Raw genomic sequence first — 22,732 nt, 5'->3', positions numbered from 1 at the left:
TCTTCTATTGATTATGTTCCAGTTAAAGGTGAAATCATATGGTATTTGTCCCTCACCGCCTGGCTTATTTCACTTAGCATAATGCTCTCCAGTTTCATTCATGCTGTTGTAAAGGGTATAAGCTCCTTCTTTCTCTCTGCTGCGTAGAAATCCATTGTGTAAATATACCATAGTTTTTGGATCCACTCGTTTGCTGATGGGCACTTAGGTTGCTTCCAGTACTTGGCTATTGTAAATTGTGCTGCTATGAACATTGGGGTGCACACGTTCTTTTGGATTGGTGTTTCAGTGTTCTTAGGGTATAATCCCAGCAGCGGAATTGCTGGGTCAAAGGGCAGTTCCATTTTTAGTTTTCTCAGGAAATTCCATACCGTTTTCCACAGTGGCCTCACCAGTCTGCATTCCCACCAACAGTGCACTAGGGTTCCATTTTCTCTGCATCCTCTCCAACATTTGTTTGTGGATTTGTTTATGTTGGCCACTCTGACTGGTGTGAGGTGGTACCTCATTGTGGTTTTAATTTGCATCTCTCTGATGGCTAGTGATGCTGAGCATCTTTTCATATGTCTCTGGGCCCTCTGTATGTCTTCCTTGGAGAAGTGTCTGTTCAAGTCCTTTGCCCATTTTTTTTTAATTGGGTTGTTTGTCTTCCTGGAGTGGAGTCGTGTGAGTTCTTTATATATTTTGGAGATCAGGCCCTTGTCTGAGGTATCATTAGCAAATATGTTTTCCCATACTGTTGGTTCTCTTTGTAATTTGGTGCTGTTTTCTTTAGCCATGCAGAAGCTTTTTATTTTGATGAGGTCCCATTTGTTTATTCTTTCCTTTATGTCCCTTGCTTTAGGGGACGTGTCTGTGAGGGTGTTGCTGCGTGGAATGTCTGAGATTTTCCTGCCAATGTTTTCCTCAAGGACTTTTATGGTGTTACGACTTATATTTAAGTCTTTTATCCATCTTGAGTTTATTTTCGTGTATGGCGTAAGTTGGTGATCGAGTTTCATTTTTTGCACGTAGCTGTCCAGATCTCCCAACACCATCTGTTGAAGAGGTTGTTTTTCCTCCATTTTATGCTCCTGCCTCCTTTGTCAAATATTAATTGTCCGTATAGACTTGAGTTTATTTCTGGTCTCTCTGTTCTGTTCCATTGGTCTATGTGCCTGTTTTTATGCCAGTACCAGGCTGTTTTGATTACAGTGGCCTTGTAATACAGTTTGATATCAGGTATTGTGATCCCTCCTGCTTTGTTCTTCTTTCTCAAAATTGCTGCAGCTATTCGGGGTCGTTTATGGTTCCATATAAATTTCTGAAATGTTTGTTCTATATCTGTAAAATATGTCATGGGTACTCTAATAGGGATTGCATTGAATCTATAAATTGCTTTGGGTAGTATGGCCGTTTTGATGATGTTAATTCTTCCAATCCATGAGCATGGTACATGCTTCCATTTGTTTGTATCTTCCTTAATTTCTTTCTTCAGTGTTGTGTAGTTTTCTGAGTACAGGTCTTTTACCTCCTTGGTTAGGTTGATTCCTAGGTACTTTATTTTTCTTGTTGCTATATCAAATGGCATTTTTTGCCTGATTTCTGTTTCTGCAGATTCGTTGTTGGTGTACAGGAATGCCTTTGATTTCTGAGTATTGACTTTGTATCCAGCTGTTTTGCCAAATTCATTTATTAGGTTGAGTAGTTTTTTGGTGGAGTCTATAGGATTTTCCATGTACACTATCATGTCATCTGCAAACAGTGACAGTTTCATTTCCTCCTTTCCAATTTGGATGCCTTTTATTTCTTTTTCTTGTCTGATTGCTGTGGCTAGGACTTCCAATACTATGTTGAATGGGAGTGGTGAGAGAGGGCATCCTTGTCTTGTTCCTGATCTTAGCGGGAAAGCTCTAAGTTTTTGTCCATTGAGTGTGATGTTGGCTGTAGGTCTCTCATATATGGCCTTTATTATGTTGAGGAATGCTCCCTCCATTCCCACTTTGCTGAGTGTTTTTATCAGAAATGGGTGCTGTATCTTATCAAATGCTTTTTCTGCATCTATTGATACGATCATGTGATTTTTGTCTTTGCAGTTATTGATGTGATGTATAATATTCTTTCTTGATGTGTCGTGTTGTAATGGAAGGAGTACTGAATTTGAATCAGGAGTCACGCCAGTTCTGCTATTAACAAACTAACTTTGGACAAATTACCTTGTGTTTCTGGGCCTTTGTTTCTTTATATATAAAAGGAAATTTAAAATGCCACTCCAGTGTACCCAGAAACTGGGGAGTTATTTTTTTTCTCACCTCACATTGTCAATCACAAATCTGTTGAGTTCTTGATATATCTCAAATTTCTCCTCTCCTTTCTATCTCCAGACCCTAATTGTTCCCCTTCTTGGCAATGGTTTTTGTTTTCATTGTGGTAAAATGTATATAATATAATATTTACCAGTTTAACCATTTTAAGTGTACAATTCAGTGCCATTAAGTCCATTCACAATGTTGTGTAACTCTTACCACTATTTTTTTATCCTCATCCAAGGACATTTTTTCATTGTCCTTAGAGAGAGAGGAAGGAAGAAAGGGAAACATCAGTGCAAGAGAGAAACATTGATTGGTTGCCTCCCGCACACACCTGAACCAGGGATCGCGTGCGCCTGGACCAGGGGACCGAACTGCAACCCAAGCTTTGTACCCTGACTGGGAATCGAACCATAACCATTCAGTTGCAGAATGATGCTCCAACCAACTGAGCCACACTGGCCAGGGCCTGATTACTACTATTCTTTTCCAGAAGTTTTTCACCATCCCAAGCAGAAACTCTGTACCCACTAAACAATAGCTTCTCATTCCCCCTCCTCCCACCCCTGGTGACATCTGTTCTGCTTTCTTGTTTAATTTTTTCCGTATTGTAAATTCACTCTTTATTGGTAAATTTAAAATATATGAGTGGAAATTAAAGCACAGAAGAGAAAAATAAGCAGACCAATGATCAGTTATCTAAATCAACCAAGATTTCTAAACAGAGACCTAAAAATAAACATATACCAATGTAAATTTTCTTACTTTGATATTGTACTATAAGGTATTCAAAATGTAACATTTGGGGAAATTGGGTAAAGGATACACAGGATCTGTTTAATATCTTTGCAAATTCCTGTTAATCTATAATAATTTTAAAAATTCCAAAAGTGAATAAAATAAACAGAGATGTCATCATAGCCAGAAAAAGTTAACAGCAACTCAGTATTAAGTTTTGAATATATTCTCAATGAAGATGATAAGTGGGAGAGTTTCAAAGAAAATTTGATGCCCTGGCTGGTGTGTGTCAGTGGATTGGTTGCTGGCCTGTGAAGGAAAGGGTTGCCCATTCAATTCCCAGTCAGGGCTCATACCTGGATTGCAGGCCAGGTCCCCTGTTGGGGGTGTATGAGGGTTAACCACACATTGATGTTTCTCTCCCTGTCTTTCTTCTTCCCTTCCTCTCTCTCTCCAAAATAAATAAACTCTTTACAAAATTTTGCAACAAAAGAAAGAGTTGCATTATTTTAAAAATATAAAAAATTAGCCCTGGCTAGTGTGGCTCAGTAGATTGAGCACTGACCTGCAAAACCAAAAGGTCACTGGTTCAATTCCCAGTCAGGGCACATGCCTGGGTTACAGACCAGGTCCCTGTTTGGGGGTATGTGAGAGCCAACTGATGGATGTTCCTTCCCTTCCCCTCTCTCTCAAAATAAATAAAAATCTTCAACCAGAGACATTGAAATTAAGAACATTGTAACAATAGCCAGAGGGGAGTGGGGAGGGGATAGTGGGGAGAGGGGTTTATAGGAACTACTATAAAGGACACAAGGACAAAATCAAGGGGGAGGGAGGTGGGACTGGCTGGGGTGGGGTGAAAATGCAGACAATTGTAACTGAATAAAAATAAATTAATTAATTAAAAAAAAAGAAAAGAAAAAAATCTTCAAAAAATTTAAAAAGCAGCCTGGGTTGTGGAGGGGAGTGGAGCTTTATCTAGTCCTGTGGCTGGCAGTGTGTTTACTAGAGATAGCCCTCTTTGAAGTGGATTTCTCAGCAATCAAAGCTTAAGCCAATCATTTGCATTACAAAAAGGAAAAACCAAATGTCAGGGTTTTACTACATCCTGCTTCTAAGTCTGGTCTTCATGCAGATATCTTTGGAGGCCTCAACTTATCTCACATTTGCAGGTGACATCCAAGCAGAACTCTGGAGAGTCAGAGAGACAGTCTGGAGCTACGTGCACACAAAGCACGACATAGCCCTTTGGATACGATACTCCTGAGTCAGAAGATGTGGAGACCTAGCTACTCCACTAATATTTCCATCGCAAACAAGTGACTGGTATCTTTGATTGATTTCCCACCTTCATTTTCTTTCTTTTTTTAAAAAAAGATTTTATTTATTTACTTTTAGATAGAGGGGAAGGGAGGGAGGAAGAGAAGGAGAGAAACAGCAATGTGCGAGAGATGCATCAATCAGGAACCTGGCCCACAACCCGGGCATGTGCCCTGACTGGGAGTCAAAGCTGCGACCTTTCTGTTCACAGACCCCGCTCAGTCCACTGAGCCACACCAGCCAGGACCCTCCTTTCATTTCTTTTTTAAAAAAATATATTTATTGATTATGCTATTACAGTTGTCCCATTAACCCCCTACTCCACTCCATCCTGCCCACCCCCTCCCTCCCACATTCCCCCCCTATAGTTCATGTCCATGGGTCATACTTATAAGTTCTTTGGCTTCTACATTTCCTACACTATTCTTACCCTCCCCCTGTCTATTTTCCACCTATCATCTATGCTACTTATTCTCTGTACCTTTCCCCCCCTCTCCCCTATTGACAACCCTCCATGTGATCTCCATCTCTATGGTTCTGTTCCTGTTCTAGTTGTTTGCCTAGTTTGCTCTTCTTTTTGTTTTAGGTGTGGTCGTTAATAACTGTGAGTTTGCTGTCATTTTTACTGTTCCTATTTTTGATCTTCTTTTTCTTAGGTAAGTCCCTTTAACATTTCATATAATAAGGGCTTGGTGATGATGAACTTCTTTAACTTGACCTTATCTGAGAAGCACTTTATCTTCCCTTCCATTCTAAATGATAGCTTTGCTGGATACAGTAATCTTGGATGTAGGTCCTTGCGTTTAATCTTGGGTAATGTAATGATGATGTGCCTTGGTGTGTTCCTCCTTGGGTCCAGCTTCTTTGGGACTCTCTGAGCTTCCTGGACTTCCTGGAAGTCTATTTCCTTTGCCGGATTAGGGAAGTTCTCCTTCATTATTTGTTCAAATAAGTTTTCAATTTTTTGTTCTTCCTCTTCTCCTTCTGGCACCCCTATAATTCGGATGTTGGAACATTTCAAGACGTCCTGGAGGTTCCTAAGCCTTTTCTCATTTTTCCGAATTCTTGTTTCTTCATTCTTTTCTGGTTGGATGTTTCTTTCTTCCTTCTGGTCCACACCATTGATTTGAGTCCCAGTTTCCTTCGCATCACTATTGGTTCCCTGTACATTTTCCTTTGTTTCTCTTAGCATAGGCTTCATTTTTTCATCTGTTTTTCGAACAGATTCAACCAAGTCTGTGAGCATATTGATAACCAGTGCTTTGAACTGTGCATCCGATAGGTTGGCTATCTCTTCGTCGCTTAGTTGTATTTTTTCTGGAGCTTTGAAGTGTTCTGTCATTTGGGCCTTTTTTTTTTTTTTTGTCTTGGCGCTTCTGTTACTTTAAGGGGCGGAGCCTTAGGTGTTCACCGGGGCGGGGTAATGCTGGTCGCTGCGCTGTGACGCTGTTGTGGGAGAGGGGCTGAGAGGGAGCAATGGCGCCCGTTTCACTCTCCTCCGGATCTCAATCTTTCACTCCGATACCCACAATCAAACTGGGCCCCTCTGGTGCTGGTTCCCGAGTGGATGGGCCTGTGCACACTCTAGGCCCTTGTGGGTCTCTCCAACGACCTCTCCTGTGAGGCTGGGAGTCTCTCCTGCTGCTGCCCCAACTTCCACGGGCGTTTTCAATCAGAGGTTTGAGGCTTTATTTCCCCGCGCTGGAACCCTGGGTTGCGCCGTCTGCTTTGCTCCCCTCCCTTCATCCCGGTTTATCTATGCGCGAGTGTGGGGCCTCGGGGTGCTACCCACTGCTCTGCCTGCCCCGTTCCCGCCACTATGAGTCCGGCCCTCTCGGTTTATCTGTGCATGAATGTGGGGCCGCAGGGTCTGCTAGGGGTCAGACTGCCTGTGCCGTTTGTCCCACACTCCGCCAGACTTGGTCCCGCCACAGCCACGCGAGTCCTCTCCACCCCGGTGCCCGTCTCCGCCCCTCCTACCGGTCTGGATGAATGTTTATTTTTTATTTCCTTGGTGTCGGACCCCCTTGCCGTTCGATTCTCTGTCAGTTCTGGTTGTGCAAGGAGGCGCAGTGTGTCTACCTACGCTGCCATCTTGGTTCTCCACCTTTCATTTCTTATCACAGCCACTTGCTGAATTTTCCTGTAGGTACCAGTCGCCACCATTATATTAGGTGCTAGAGGTGTCCTTAGTGACAAAGGCCACCACTTTGCATCTCTATTTTGCTATTCTGCTTTCTGTCTCTATGAATTTACCTCTTCTATGTACCTCTTATAACTGGAATCATGCATAATTTTCCTTTTTATCTGGCTTAGTTTAGTTAGCATAACGTCACTAGGATTCATCCATGATGAAGTGTACGTGAGTTTCATTCCCTTTTATGGCTGAATAATAATATTCCATTATTGGACGACAGACTTTTAGCTGATCTTCCTGAGTCTAGTCTTGTCCCTTTCAAATTTATCCTTCATGGTGTAACTTTACCTACCTTTTCAACCTCCTTGTCTTTTGCACTCATGTTATATTCGCAGTCATAGTAAAAGCATTCCTTCAAATGTGCCACACACTGTGACACCTATAATTTGCTCATGGCCCTTTTGTTTGGAATTTCTTTCTGTTCTTCTGCAGAACTCCTGCTAAACCTTCAAGACCCAGTTTACCTAACAATACTAGTTTGGTTAAATTATGGTGCAGTCATATATGATGGACTTCTATTTTGCCTTTTTAAGTTTTGGCATAGACTGAGGACTGGACTTACTGGGTTCGAATTTCAGTTTTGTTACCGCCTAGCTGTGTGGCCTTGGGAAAGTCACTTACCCTATGTGTGTCTCAATTTCATCATTTGTAAAATGGACATAGTATTGCTATCTATCTATCTCATCGGTTGTGAAGGTTAAAATAGTAAAAAGCATTAGGTGTTATTATATATTACTATTTACTGAAATAGAAAATATTCATTATAGCATTGAATAAAAAGTGTGTTATAAAACAGTGGTATATCATTTTATTAAAAATCTGTATGTGTGTATATATATATATATATATAAAATATCCTCCTAACCTTATAAACTCACATGCATGCACAGACACACATGTACACTCCTACCTCAAAATGTTAATATTAGTTATCTCTCGTTGGTAGACTGATTTGTTGTTTCTTTTTGTATTTGCCTATCTATATTTTTTGTCTCTCTCCAATCGAATTTTTTCTTATATTTAAAAGGGGAAAAAGACAAAGCATCCCTTCTACAAAGTTTTTGCTCAACTCCCTTTATTTTTTTAGGTCACCATACTAACCATGCGTCCCTGAGCCCCTTAAAAGCAGAGCCTATGTCATATTCACTCACCTTGGTGGGCCTGGCACAGAACCTAAGAGACACTAGGCTCTCAGCAATATTAGTAAGGCAAAGACGAGATGGAATTATGTGCCAGGCACTTTACGTATTTTATCTGATATATTCCTCTCAATAGTCCCTGGGTAAGAGTTATCTGGTGAGAGATGAGGAAACTGAGCATTAGAGAGATCAAACAATCTGCTGATGGTCACACAACTACAAAGTGGCAGCATTTGGCTTCAAGTCTAAGTTTGTCTGATGCCAAAAATGTTCTCTTTAATGTGTATCGAATTAATGAATTGCCTAATGAATATACCTGCTATCTTCAATGAAATAATTTATGAAAGGTCCCTTTGTAAACAGAAGTATGCTCTATGAATGCAAAAATATGGTATTGTTATTCCTTTCCTGCCTCATTCCCACCCACACCCTTGATCCTGACTAGGCAAACCGGCTTTCCTGCTCCCATGCACAGTATTTCCTCTCTCTATTCAGATGGCATGTTCGTTCTCCATATGTTTCCTTTAGTATATTTTATTGATTATGCTATTACAGTTGTCCTATTTTTTCTCTCCTTTGTCCCCCTCCGCCCAGCACCCCCATTCCCTCAGGCATTCCACTACCCCTTAGTTCATGTTCGTGGGTCATAAGTATACGTTCTTTGGCTTCTTCATTTCCTATACTATTCTTAACCTCCTACTATTTTGTACCTACCATTTATGCTTCTTATTCCCTGTACCTTTTCCCCTATTCTCCCCTCTCCTCCCCCTCCCCATCCCAGCTGTTAACCCTCCATGTGATTGCCATTTCTATGATTCTGTTCCTGTTCTAGTTGTTTGCTTAGGCTTTTTTTTTTAGGTTCAGCTGGGTTTTTTAAAAAGTATATTTTATTGATTATGCTATTACAGTTGCCCAAGTTTTTTTCTCCCTTTTATCCCCGATCGCCGTGCACCCCTCCACCCTCCAGCATTTCCCCCAACCCCCTTAGTTCATGTCCGTGGGTTGTACATTTAAGTTCTTTGGCTTCTCTGTTTCCTATACTGTTCTTAACCTCCTCCCCCCTATTTTATGCCTGCCAATTATGCTTCTTATTCCCTGTCCCTTTCCTCCCTATTCTTCTCCTCCCCACTGATAACCCTCCATGTGATCTCCATTTCTGTGATTATGTTCCTGCTCTACTTGTTTCCTTAGTTTTTGTTTTTGTGTTTTAGTTTCAGTTGTTGATAGTTATGAGTTTGTTGTTATTTTACTGTTCGTACTTTTTGATCTATTTCTCAGATAAGTCCCTTTAACATTTCATACAATAAAGGCTTGGTAATGATGAACTCCTTGAACTTGACCTGATCTGAGAAGCACTTTATCTGCCCTTCCATTCTAAACTATAGCTTTGCTGGATAGAGTCACCTTGGATGTAGGTCCTTGTCTTTCACAACTTGGAATACTTCTTGCCGGTAAGGTTTCTTTTGAGTAATCAGCTGATAGTCTTATGGGAACTCCTTTGTAGGTAACTGTCTCCTTTTCTCTTGCTGCTTTTAAGATTTTCTCTTTAATCTTGGGTAACTGAATGATGATGTGCCTTGGTGTGTTCCTCCTTGGGTCCAACTTGTTTGGGACTCTGGACTTCCTGGGAGTCTGTTTCCTTCGCCATATTGGGGACGTTCTCCTTCATTATTTGTTCAAATAATTTCCAACTTCTTGCTTTTCCTCTTCTCCTGCTGGCACCCCTACGATACGGATGTTGGAGTTCTTAAAATTGTCCCAGAAGTTCCTAAGTCTCTTCTCAGTTTTTTGAATTCTTGTTTCTTCATTCTGTTCTGGTTGAATATTTGTTCCATTTGTTCCAAATAATTGATTTGAGTGCCGGTTTCCTTCTCTTCACTGTTGGTTCCCTGTATATTTTGCTTTATTTCATTTTGTGTAGCCTTCATTTCTTCCTTCATTTTGCTATGGAGCTCTATGAGCATACTGATTATCATTGTTTTAAACTCTCCACCAGAGAGGTTATCTATCTCCTCATCACTTAGCTATTTTTCTGGAGTTTTAATCTGTTCTTTCATTTGGGCCATATTTCTTTGTCTCAGCGCACTGGTTATATTGTAAAGGGTGGAGCAACCCACTTTGCTGCTTGTGGTGCTGTGTGTCGGGGAGGGGTCAGAGAGAGAACAGTACCACTTGCTCGGTTCTTGCCCTGCTTTCAGTCACTTCCCTCGCTTCAAGTGAATGGCACCCTTCCAGGTGCTGACCTGGTGCTCATTCCCCGGTGGGTGGGCTTGTGTGTGTTCTAGGACCCCGTGGACTCATTAAGTGGATTCTCCTGAGAGACTGTTTCTTCCACTGCCCCAACCCCCACAGGTATTTCCAGCCAGAGGTTTTGAGGCTTTATTTCCCTGAGCTGGAACCCTGGGTTGGGCAGTCTGTTTTGCTCCCCAGTTGTTCCTCCTGATTTTTATCTGCACATGAATGGTTGACTACCTGGTCCTCTAGCCACTGCTTCTCCTGGCTGGTCTGCCAGTTACCCCCTCACTGTGTGTCCTCTCCACCCCAGCTGCTCGTATCCGCTCCTCCTCCCAGTCTGGATGAATGTTTCTTTAACTCCTTGGTTGTGAGACTTACGTACAGTTCGATTTTCTGGCAGTTCTGGTTGTATTTTGTTTTTAAATTTGTTGTCCTTCTTTTGGTTGTGAGAGGAGGTGAAGCGTGTCTACTTAACACCTCCATCTTGGCCGGTCCATACTTATTTTTAATTGTGTTTTTTTTAATATTGCCCAGGTTCTACCCACTCTTTAGGAACTTGGTTCATAATTATTAAGCTTTTCAGATTAATTCAGCCATTTCCATCAGACTCACTACTGTGTGTACATGTTGAAGAGACTGATTTGCAAAGATCTGGCCAGATACAATTTGTTTCATGAGAAAAGTATGGGAGTATCATCTTTGAACATAGATGTTTACACTTTTCCTAATTCAGTCTCTAATTACTTTTCTCTGGGCTTTGTCCAGCTTTAATTTCCTATATTCGTAGGAGGTGTTATCAGCATTAGCTTTTAGCTGGAACATATTAATTAGTTAAGTTCAGTCTATCTTATTTGTGTTGTATGCATGTTTGTGCACATGAACCCTTCAAAAATAGAGACAGAAGGCAGATAAGGGAAGAGAAGAGGCACTTTAACAATTTATTTCAAAAACCCAATAGAATATACTAAACCAAAATTTAGAAATTAGTTACAGCTTGACTCCTCACAGGTTTTTCAGAGTTAAAAAGGTGAATCCCCTTTAAAGCAAACTAACTGAAGGAAAGCATTCACTTTGAAAATTACATGTCTAAGATGGGGGAAAAAATAGATTCCATGTAGATAAAGCACACTTTTTACTCTACGAGAACTACTTTCTAAAGATTTCTGTGTATTTTAGAGTCTTAGTTTTGTGAGATGACAAAATTCATCCTAGTGTTTTCTAAGAAAGCACAGAATCATAGAACTCAGGAATGAATTCTGAAAAAAAAAATTTCCCTTAAATCATAATGATTTTGCACGTTATTACGGTTTGTCAAAGATTTTATTGATTTATTTTAGAGAGAGGGGAAGCGAAGGAGAAAGGGAGGGAGAAACATCAATGTGTGCTTGCCTCTCATATGCCCTGCACTCGGGACCTGGCCTACAATTCAGGCATGTGCCCTGACTGGGAATCGAACCGGCGACCCTTTGGTTCACAGGCCAGCATGCAGTCCATTAAGCCATACCAACCAGGCAGAATTTTCACTTTAAATTCCCAAAATAGTAAATGTTGCTGATAGATTATTGTTCAACAAATGTTTAATGAATTTCAATTAATATTTTTCCCAGAAATTAGGTGGATTTTATAGAGCCATCAGTATTAGGGCTTTTGCTTGCTTGTGATAACTTGAAACTTGCCAGTTAAGAACTCTTGCCCTGGCTGGGTAGCTCACTTGGTTAGAGCATTGTCCTGATACACCATGGTTGCGGGTTTGATCCCGGTCAGGGCACATACAAGAAGCAACCACTGAATGGATAAATAACTGGAACAATAAATTGATGTTTCTCTCTCCCTCTTTCTCTCTCTCCCCTGCCCCCAGATTAATTTTTTTAAAAAGAAAAGTGTATTTAAAAAAACTCTTCAAGGTCTGGAATGATGTAGGCCTTCTCTGAATTCATTTTCATTCATATTAAATTACCTGGTTAAACAGTTGTCCTTAACAATTTTTAATTGCTAGTTCCTTTTTAAAAACTGAGCTCCCACACATTTCCAGTGGATAACTTTTCATTCTTATCTGTTCTGATAGTGATTCAACTTTGAATGGAAGAGAATGTTATCAGATTTTAACCTTTATTAACCAAAGTCCATAAAATAGGATATTAAAGGAATTGAGGGGTTGGGTGTGGGTGGGGGTATAGATATGACCAGTGTTTATGGGATGTTTGCTCACTTCATGCTCAAAATTGCTCTTTGGACCTTGGTTTGCTAAAAAGAAAAAATTTATTAAAAATATGGACATTAGGAAAAGTCAAAATATTCTGGAAAATATATATGTGTATTAATTTTTAGGTGTCAGTCATACCACATAACTATTTCAACTTTCAACTATAAAAATTAAGAGAAAATAGTTTGTATACCAATATACTAATTGCTTCTTTTTAAGTACTGGCAAAACTGACTTTATTCTTACTTGATGGGGGAGATACCTTTCCATGATCAGCAAGATGGGTTACCCAAATAAACCACATATACTGAGTATTACCATTTCCTCCAACACAAGTCAAATGCTAGTGTGTATTTGGTTGCTGGTATAAATCTACCTGATTCCTTTCAGTTTAGCTGATTAAATAGTTTCAACGAAGCCAAAGTTACAGACTTTATCTCTGTGGGAGGCGCTTGTCCTCTGGAGTCACTACTTGTGCTTCCACCTCTGATGCACGAATTTCTGAAGGCAGTTCGTTAATGAAGAGGGAGACTTGTCCAGAGAAAAGGTAGCTCAGCAAACCATCATCAGTACCCATGCTTTTGTCCCCCTGAGAGGGGGGTCTGTAATATCCAGGCTTTCAAATATGTCATACGTATTTTTACTTTATCACTTATCAGTGGAGGCTGCACTTAGAACCTTATTCTTTTGGCCATCTGGAATATTCTGCTCACAAAGTATCTTTGTGATTTCAACTATAGAAACCGTTTCGCCTTTATCTCCAGATGCTTTTGTCCCAAAACTTTATGATTTCAGAGAACCAAGGAAAGCCTATATGTTAGGAGAAAGAAATAAGGCTTTTTTTTTCATCTCCATAAAGTGATCGTAACAGATATGTCTAGCATTACACATCTACAGTTTTGCACTTGAAACTAAACAACTTTGGAGGGGTGAATAGGCTCTTCTAGATCAAGTAGAGAGGTTTTAGGTGAGCCCCTGGGAATCCCATGAAATTGGGCCTTCGGTGCAGCTTTTTCTGATCTATGGTATCTTTTAGTGACCTTCACTGAGGAAGGAGGTATTTTGCAAAACTGAATTTTCCAGGTAACTGAAGTCTACCTTTTTAAGTTGTAGTCCTTCAGAGATCTTCTTTTCAATTTAATTTTTATTGTATTATTATTATTATTTTGTCATTCAGAGATCTTACAGGTGACCTGGACCAGTCTCCTATCTAAATACATGAATCCTTCAAAAGTATCCTGGAAATACATTTACATTTTCTAAAATAAAAATACCTTTTTTCTTACTAGAAAATTAGTAAAACAAAATCCAGGTAATATATTCTTTCCTTAACAGGCTTTGTTTTATCTTTATAATATTTATCACTACTTGATTTTATAATTTCCTGTTTTTTCTAAAGATTTTATTTATCTAGTTTTAGAGAAAGGGAGGGAGAGAAACATCAATGTGTGGTTGCCTCTCACATGCTCTCAACCTGGCCCACAACCCAGGCACATGCCCCGACCGGGAAACGAACCAGCATCCCTTTGGTTTGTAGGCCTGTGCTCAGTCCACTGAGCCATACCAGCCAGGACACGACTGTGTTTTTAAAATAATGATAATTTATTTGATCAAATCCATATTGATATTTAGATTGGCTCCAGCTTTTCTAAACAATGTTGTTATAAGCACTCTTAGTAGAGTTGCTTATACTCTTTTCTTTGGATATATTATTTGAAGTAGAATTACTGGGTTAAAGGGCATGGATATTCCATATTAATGATTTTTATAAAGTACCTTATAAAATGCATCAAGTATTTCATTCACTTCTTTATCACTTTTCTAAGCAGAATACCAATGCCTGATTTAATTACAACTTTTTAATTAAACAATTTTTCAATTACATTCAATATAATTTTGTTAGTTTCATTCAATATTATTTTCTATTGGATTCCAAGATGGCTGCAGAGTAGGTAGCTACGCTCACCTCCTCTTGGTGCCAAGCCTGATTTACAGCTAAATTATAGCACAATCAATCTGAATAACCAAATGAAAGCTTGCTGAACTGAAGTATTATAACCAAGGATTTATAGAAGAAACCACATAGAGACTGGTAAGAAGGGCGGAGATGCAGAAAGTGCTAGCTCCTGCACCTACACGTGGCAGCTGAGAAGCTGGAGGGATATCTCGGCTGCAGAACTCCCTTCCCCAGGAGCATGTGGTCTCCACCCCAGGCAGGGATCCCCAACCCAGAGCAACAGAGATGGGAAGAGGAGCCCATGTAGCATGCTGTGGTGAAAGTCAGTGGGGACTCAGTCTGCCTGGGAGAAAAGAGTCTGCTAGCGACCCAGACGCCACCTTCCCAGGGTCGTGCACCCTTACAGTTACAGCACCAGCCTGGGGAGTGTGCTGTGCCGTCTTCTAACTACTGGTGACACCACCCTGCCAAGTTTGAGTCCTGCAGAGAGAGCTGCTTGGCTGCTCCCAGCAGGGACCTTACGGGTCCTCTTTTTTCTGGAGTAGCTCTTGGCAAAGACTCAGACAATGACTGAACTGTGTAGCTTTGGAATGGGGACCATTATTCCCCACCTCAAGATTTTTTTTTATTTTGTTAAAATTAATTTATTTTTGATGGTTAACATTATTACAGATGTCCCCCATTCCTCCCTTTTCTCCCCTCCACCCAGCTCCCCCCAGCCTTCACCACATTGTCTGTGGCCATGGTGTATGCACATATGCATGATGTTCTGTGGCTAATCTCTTCCAGTTTCCCGCTCAACACTCCCCTCTGAGGCCTGTCAGTCAGCTCCATGTATCCATGCCTCTGGTTTTATTTTGTCAGTTTATTTTATTCATTAGATTCCACATTTGAGTGAGCTCATTCCTATTTGTCTTTCTCTGACTGGCTTGTTTCACTTAGCATAATATTCTCCAGGTCCATCCATGCTGTCTTAAAAGATAAGATTTCCTTCATTTTTACGGCCAAGTATTATGCCATTGTGTAAATGTACCACAGCTGTTTTATCCCCTCATCTACTGATGGGCACTTGGGCTGCTTCCAAATCTTGGCTATCGTACATAGCACTGCAGTCGACATGGGGTGCATATATTCTATTGAGTCAGTGTTTCAGGTTTCTTTGGATATAACCCCTAAAGCAGGATTGCTGGGCCAAAAGGTACTTCCATTTTTAATTTCTTGAGGAAACTCCATACTGTTTGGCACACTGTGCTTTCCCACCATCAGTGCATGAGGGTTCCCTTTTCTCCATATCCAACTGAGCCACATCAGTCAGGGCTCAATCCTACTTTATTATTTAACTGTGTATAAAACTTGTCTTATCACAAGTTTTAGTCAAGGCTGAAAATGTAAATTACTAGGGCCCTTTTAAAACAAAATGGAATCAGTTTTTTTCCTCTTTGTTCTATGGTTTACTGCAGCGTCTTCCCTCACAGAATATGGAACCATGCTAAAAACTTTCCTAACCATTCAGTGGTGGCTCATTGAAGAAGGAAACCATAAAAACTGTGTATGTGGCTTGTTCATTTTTTTAAAACCTAGAACATTTTTATTCATTTTCTAATACTTATATGTAGGGCCAAAGCTCGCTCTTTGTATATGGGTCCTCTGGGATTCTTCCTTTTCTTTCTTACACATTCCACATCCATATTGCTTTATTCCAGATTTCCAGCTTCTAGTTTAGTTTCTTGTAAGTAAAGAATAGAATTCTTTTAGATTTTTATGATTTCCCCTAATCTCTTTAAGTTGTTTTATGTATAGCTATTTCATTAGTTTATTGCTCACCTTTAGTGAGTGTTTCTAAAAGGATTTACCTTTGTTTTCATAGAAAGAATAGCTCTCTTTTATACTCAGATTTCACCAGTTTACATAATATTTAATTGAATCACATGATTATAAGTTCAGTGGCCATAAACAGGCTTGGGAGCAAACACAGCTGAGCTAAGTATGCCAACATACTCCTGGTGAGACGAGTGCATGTAAGCATATTGTGGGCATCGAATATTACAGTGGTAGAAGAGAGACCATCAGTTAATCCATTGGAGGTTGGTTAAGAGAACTTTTTGCAGAGTGCAAATTTGCTTTTTCTTACTTAATATAATGCCCTGAACATTTTTCCTGTTTGTAAATAGAGATCTAGATTATGGTTTTTAACAAATTTTATTTTTAGACAGAGGGGAAGGGAGGGAGAAAGAGAGAAACATCAGTTGGCTGCCTCTTGCACGCGCTCAGATCAGCTACCAAACCGAACCCACAACCTGGGCATGCACCCCGACTGCGAATCTAACTGGCGACCTTTTGCCTTTGTGGTATGACGGCCAACCAATTGAGCCACGCTGGTCAGGGCTACATCATTGTTTTTAATGGCCACGTGGTATTATTCATGTATTAGTCCAAGTTCTTGCTTGCAAACAATATAAAACAGTTCTGACTCATTTAAGCAGACAAGGAATTTGTTGGTAGGTTATTAGGATTGCTTACAGAGTCAACAGGGAAGATGGTCACCCCGGCTTGGAAAATGGGCAGGAACCCAGCGAGGCTAAAACAGGGCAAGGTTGCCCCGTAGGAACAGTCTGGAGGACCTCTCCAGAGGCACTGGCTTGCTCAGTACTTTTGCCATCACCGCTGCTGGCTTCTTCACTCTGCTGCTGCAACTGCTGCGAATGCTCTGTGTCTGTCACTGTGTATTTGTGTAACTTCCTCAGGATTCAAAACCCTGGGCCGAAGCATCTGCCCAGCCAGGTCTAGAATCACTTAGCAGCATCTCAGCTTCAAGGATGAAGGGTAAGAAAATACCTCACTGCCACTTTGTGTTCAGTAGTGGGGGCAGTGATGCCCTAGTACAGAAATGGAGGTGGTTTCCTATTTTTGTTCTGTTTGAAGCTATATGGTAATAGTCACATTTTACTAACCTGGTAGGGAGGAATTATTTTATTTTTGTTGTTTTCATTTATAATTTTAAACAAAAATGTTCATGTGTTTATTGATATTTCGAATTTCTTACTTTGTCAGTTGCCTGACTACAAATTACTGTTTGGGTTTCTTAAGATATAATTTACATATCCTAGAAGTTACATCAGTGTTTTTTTAAAGTATATTCACATACACTATCTAATTCCAGAACATTTCATCACTCCCTAAAGAAACTCCATTTGTAGATGTTTTTGTAGTTTGTTCACATGGTGTATTTTGCCACATGAAATTTTAAAATTTTACATAATTAAATTTTAACATCTATTCCTTTATGTTTTCTGCTTTGGGTTTATGCTAGAAGGACCTTCCCCAGCCCAAGTTTTGTTGTTGCTGTTGTTAATTAATATTCACTTTTACATCTTTGTAGCATTTTCTATTGTCTTTTTACATTTCACTCTTTAACTCAGTTGGAATTAATTTTGGTGTATGATGTGATTTAAAAGTTTTTTTTTTAATTTTTAACATTTTTTATTGTTGTTCCAGTACAGTGTTCTGTCTTTCCCCCCCACCCCCCCCCATAAAAGTGCTCACCTCAAATGGTTAGCACGTTGGGAGCTGCTCCACAGGTGTGCTGTATCACAATTAACCTGTTTGCACTGAATAAAGTTTCCTTTTTCATCGAAACAAAATGGTTAGCACGTTATGCTAACACCACTTACTGGTTTCTCCATTGATTGGAAATGGTGCCCTTATTGTATACTAAATTCTTCTTTAAAATTTATTTTTATTCATTTTTATTGAATTTATTGGGGTGACATTGCTTAATAAAATTATTAGGTTTCAGGTGTATAATTCTATGATACATCATCTGTGTATTGTATTATATGTTCACCACCCCAAATCAAGTCTCCTTCCATCACCATTTATCCTCCCTTTACCCTCTTCCACCCTCACCCTGCTTTCCCTCCAGTAATCACCGTACTATTGTCTGTGTGTACTAAATTCTCATGTATACACACACGTCTGTTTCTTGGACTTCCTACTCTTGCAAGGATCTGTCTATTCTGACATCTGTATAAGACTTTTTAATAATTAATACTAGGCAGCAGAGAGAAAGAAGGAGCTTATTCCCTTTGCGACAGCATGGATGTAACTGGAGAGCATTATGCTAAGCGAAATAAACCAGGCGGTGAGGGACAAATACCATATGATCTCACCTTTAACTGGAACATAATCAACAAAAGAAAAAAGCAAACAAAATATAACCAGAGACATTTAAGTTAAGAACAATCTAACAATAGCCGGAGGGGATGGGGGAAGGGATAGTGGGGAGAAGGGTTTTCAGGAACTACTATAAAGGACACATGGACTAAACCAAGGGGGAGGGTGGAGGCAGGGGAGGGAGGTGGGTTTGGCTGGGGTGAGGTGGAGGGGTGGGGTAGAGGGGTGGGGAGAAAATGCAGACAACTGTAACTGAACAACAATAAAATAATTTAAAATTAAAAAATAATACTAGGGTAATTCATATTATTTGTTAGTAATTTTTAAAATAAAATTAATGACATACTTGAAAAGTTTGCTTAAACTGAGTTGTCATTTTCAGCCTTGCCAAACTTTTATCGTTTATTTTACAGTTTACTTGTCCTTAATCAGTTACAGCAAATGTAAAATAAGTGCTTTCTCAACTTCATAAAAAGGTTAAATACTGACAGTTTTGGGTTTTAGTTTTCATAGGTTTTTAAAGTTTTATCAGTGGCTTGGGGTACTGTTTTGTCTTAGAGCTAAAATTATAAGATGGATTTTTCCTTACGAAGAAAGCCATAGCATTACAAGTAGTCCACGACTTACCTACAGATTATATCTGACACGCTTGAATTTGGTGGTGGTTTTCATGGGGAAAAGCGTTCCAACTACCAGTCTTCTTAGAACCTAAGGTAGACAACTGCACCAAGACCATTTTTGACCCATACTATGGTTGAAAAGGAGCTGCCACATTTTCATGTCAAATAATTGAATCCTACTTCCCAGAAATTAGAAGGGCCTTGTCTGGGGCAAGACAAGTTTTCCTCTATTAAAAAAAAATAATAATAAAATAAAGCATGTTTTTCCCTCCAGTCTATTATTGACATGGCAGCAGATACTCAGCCCCTGGTGGGAAAGAGACTAGTAGCTGGAGGGCTGTTTCTCAGTTTTGAGGAACTTGTCCCCGCCAGTGTTTATTGCAGGGGACCATTATTTTTCGAGCATTTTTTTCCCCTACTCTCCTCCTTCCTTTGGCTGGTTTTATTTTATGCCTTTTGCAAACACTACCCTATTAAGTTAATCCCCTGGAGGCTATTGTTAGCTTGGACTCCAGCCTGAATTGGCTGTATGAGCGTGGGTAAGTCTGAGTGTTAAGCTTCCTTAACTTTAAAAGGAGGTTCCTACCCTCTTTACATGGCAGGGTTGTCGTGAAATTCACGTATATGAAAGTTTTGTCAACTCTGTGATGCTATAGAAATATGAAATATCTGTATTATCACAAGGACTTTTTTAAAATTAATTAATTTATTTTTATTCAGTTACAATTGTCTGCATTTTCTCCCCTTCCCTCCACCCCACCCCAGCCAGTCCCACCTCCCTCCCCCACCTCTACCCTCCCCCTTGATTTTGTCCTTGTGTCCTTTATAGTAGCTCCTATAGAAAGGCAGTGATCACCAACAGCCAAAAAAAAAAAAAAAAAAGGCCAGCAAAGCACATTGCCTTTTCTTAATTTTTAATGTTCTGTTGTTTTTTGACCTCACTAACGTGTCTTTATTGGCTCCTAATCTTTTGGAAATGATCAAATGAAAAGAACAATTATGTTTTAAAACATACACTTGTCCACTCCAGCTGTTTCATCTGGAAGCTTAGTCCTGTGTTTATATAATGGCAGTTGTCTGATGAAAGAGATTAGGTGCTCAGTATTTTGGAAACAGGTTACTAAGATCAATTTTCATTTCAAAGGCTTACACAATTTAAATGAATTAGATGAATTATATAAAGTAATAGATAAGCTAATGCTTTCCCCTTTGATTTTCCATTTAGAGGTGGTCATGATTTTAAATAAAAGCAAACAGGTAGAAAAAGTTAAATTGATTTGGAAATATTATGTAGCTACCCTGAATGCAGAACTACAGAACTACGTCAGTGGTGTTTGCATAACTTGAACTCATCAATTTGTTTAACAAACGGGTACTTTTAAAGCCCTGGTAAAATAGGCTGGATGATTTTGACTGCTTATATGTTGGAATTTATTATTGGTCTCACTTACTGAATTATTTCAATTTTGATAACCTTTCTCTTAATTTCTGCACATTCCCTATATTGTTCTTCTTTATTCTGCCCTAAAATGGGCTAATTTTTAAAAATCTCTTTCCTCCAGCTTTTTTGAGGTGTAACTGACAAATAAAAATTGTATATATTTAAGGCATACAACGTGATGTTTTGATACACATATACATTGTGAAATGATTACTACAATTAAGCTATTTAACATATCCATCACCCCAGATAGTTTCCAATTTTTGTTAAAAACTCTTGAGCTCACTTGCCAAATTTCAAGTATTTAACACATTACTATTCACTACAGTCACCCTGCTGTATGTACGTTAGACCTACAGAGTTTATTCATCCTGCAGAACTGAGACTTTGAACCCTTGGATCAACATCTCTCCACTTCCCCCACCTCCCAGCCCCTGTAACCACCATTCCAGTTTCCGCTTCTAAGAGCTGGACATAACCTAAGACACGTTAACCATTAATTACTATTAGGAACACTGTTGTAATGAGCATTGTAGTTCATATCTCCTTGTGCACATGTGTGAGACTTTCTGCAGGGTAATAAATATGCCTAGGAGTGAATATACTGTATTCTGGTGTGTGCCTGTCTTCAACTCTACCAGGTATTGCCAAGTAGGTTCCAGAGCGGTTGTACTAATTTATACTCTTTTTTTTATTGTTGTTCAGGTACAGTTGTCACTATTTCTCCCACCCTCAAGCCTACCCCCTGTGGCTTTGTCCCTGTGTGCTTTATACATGTTCCTTGACAACCCTTCCCTCCCACCCTGTTATTCCCCTCCCCCTACATCTCTGGGTACTCTCAGTTTGTTCTTTATTTCCATGTTTTTGATTCTGTTTTGCTTGTTTGTTTATTTTATTGATTAGGTTCCAGCACAATTTATAATATCCAAGTGCTGGAAGCAGCCTAAGTGCCCATCAGTAAATGAGTGCATCCAAAAAGGTACATTTCCACAATGGAATACTGCGCAACAGTAAGAAAGAAGGAAATCTTACTCTTCGTGCCAGCATGGATGGAACGGGAGAGCATTATGCTGAGTGAGATAAGCCACGCAGTGAGAGACAAATACCATATGGTCTCACCTATAAGTGGATCCTAATCAACAGAACAAATAAGCGAGTAAAATACAACTAACTTATACTCTGACCAGCTGAATTAAAGGATCCTGTTCCTCCACATCCTCAGTAACACTTGTTATTGTCAGATTTAGAACTTTTTGTCCACCTTATGGGTATGAATCATATTCATTGTGGTTTTAATTTGCATTTTCTTGATTACTATAGTGATAAAAACTGTACCAGGTAGAACCGTATCCAAAAAGAATTTTAAGTTTTACTGTAAAATTTATTGCAAATTCAGAAACCTTTCCTAAATTATGGGAACTATTTTTAGGGGGATTGTATGAGTAATGTTTGAACTTTTGTGATCAGCTTTATGAAATGGTTTGGAGCAGTCAGACTTCATGCATCTGATGTTTGTACACAACTTCAGCTGTTTCTGTTTTGAGACCGGAGATGATGATCTAGTCATAATACTGTTCCTTCTTTGGGGAATGTTATTACCAATGGTGATTACCATCTGTATTTAGGGAGCGACTCAAAAACACTTTAATATCTAGACGTTATTTCCCACAATGTTGTTGGATGCTCTTGTTCTCAGAGTCGCCTCGTTACTAATAGCTGCTTGCCAGGTGTGTTTAATATTGTGACCTCTCAGAAGCCTGCATTTTTTCCCCACCATGAAATTGTTGATGCTCTTACTCTGTTTTCTGAGTCATTTTGCTAAATGCAGTGGGAGGTTACAAAATGTTCCTGACTTTGTACCTGTCTTTGAGACATTAAAAATTCAAAAGATGGACAATAACTATATTACAAAGTCAGTTGGCGTTTATATATTTTCAGTTTATATATTGTCTCTCACGCGCCCCCAACTGGGGACCTGGCCCGCAACCCAGGCATGTGCCCGTTGACTGGGACTCAACCAGTGACTCTTCAGTTGGAAGGCTGGTGCTCAATCCATTGAGCCACACCAGCCAGGGCTATTTGTTTAATTTTCTTTGTTCCCTTTTTCACTCTTCTGTTTTGGAAGCTATATATGGTTTTCTAGTCCCTTACCAATTATCCTTAAGTTTTTAACATGTATTTTTAAGAAAGTCTAGGTTTTATGTGTTTCTCTCTATATATTCTGAATAAAACCAAGGGCCTTAGAATGCCTTAATTACAAACTCCCATCCATATTATTGTTTTCTAGTATTTCAGGTCCACTGTTCGTTTATGTGTGTTTGTGTCTGTGTATGCGTTTGAATAGACGGTGCATTCTCATGGTATAAAATTCAGAAAGTACAAAAGAGACTAGATCTTAATTGTTCTCACCATAGAAAATGG

The 22,732-nt window shown here is 39.5% G+C and overlaps 1 protein-coding gene across 3 annotated transcripts in view; it reads left to right on the top strand.

Annotated features, from left to right (window-relative positions):
* Nucleotides 1–22,732, top strand: part of ATP7A (ATPase copper transporting alpha) — a 105,153-nt gene that overhangs the window by 9,538 nt on the left and 72,883 nt on the right. Inside the window, exon 1 of one of the 3 annotated variants that reach the window (XM_045183805.3) lies at nt 16,687–16,900. The exons of the other annotated variants lie outside the window; for them this stretch is intronic. The gene's annotated coding sequence lies outside the window, so the exon portion shown is untranslated. Of the gene's footprint in view, nt 1–16,686; nt 16,901–22,732 lie in introns of those variants that run through there. 3 annotated transcript variants of the gene reach the window in all.

This window comes from Desmodus rotundus, chromosome X, assembly GCF_022682495.2.
Source record: "Desmodus rotundus isolate HL8 chromosome X, HLdesRot8A.1, whole genome shotgun sequence".
Classification (NCBI taxonomy): domain Eukaryota; kingdom Metazoa; phylum Chordata; class Mammalia; order Chiroptera; family Phyllostomidae; genus Desmodus; species Desmodus rotundus.
This window is presented reverse-complemented; position numbering and strand designations above follow the sequence as displayed.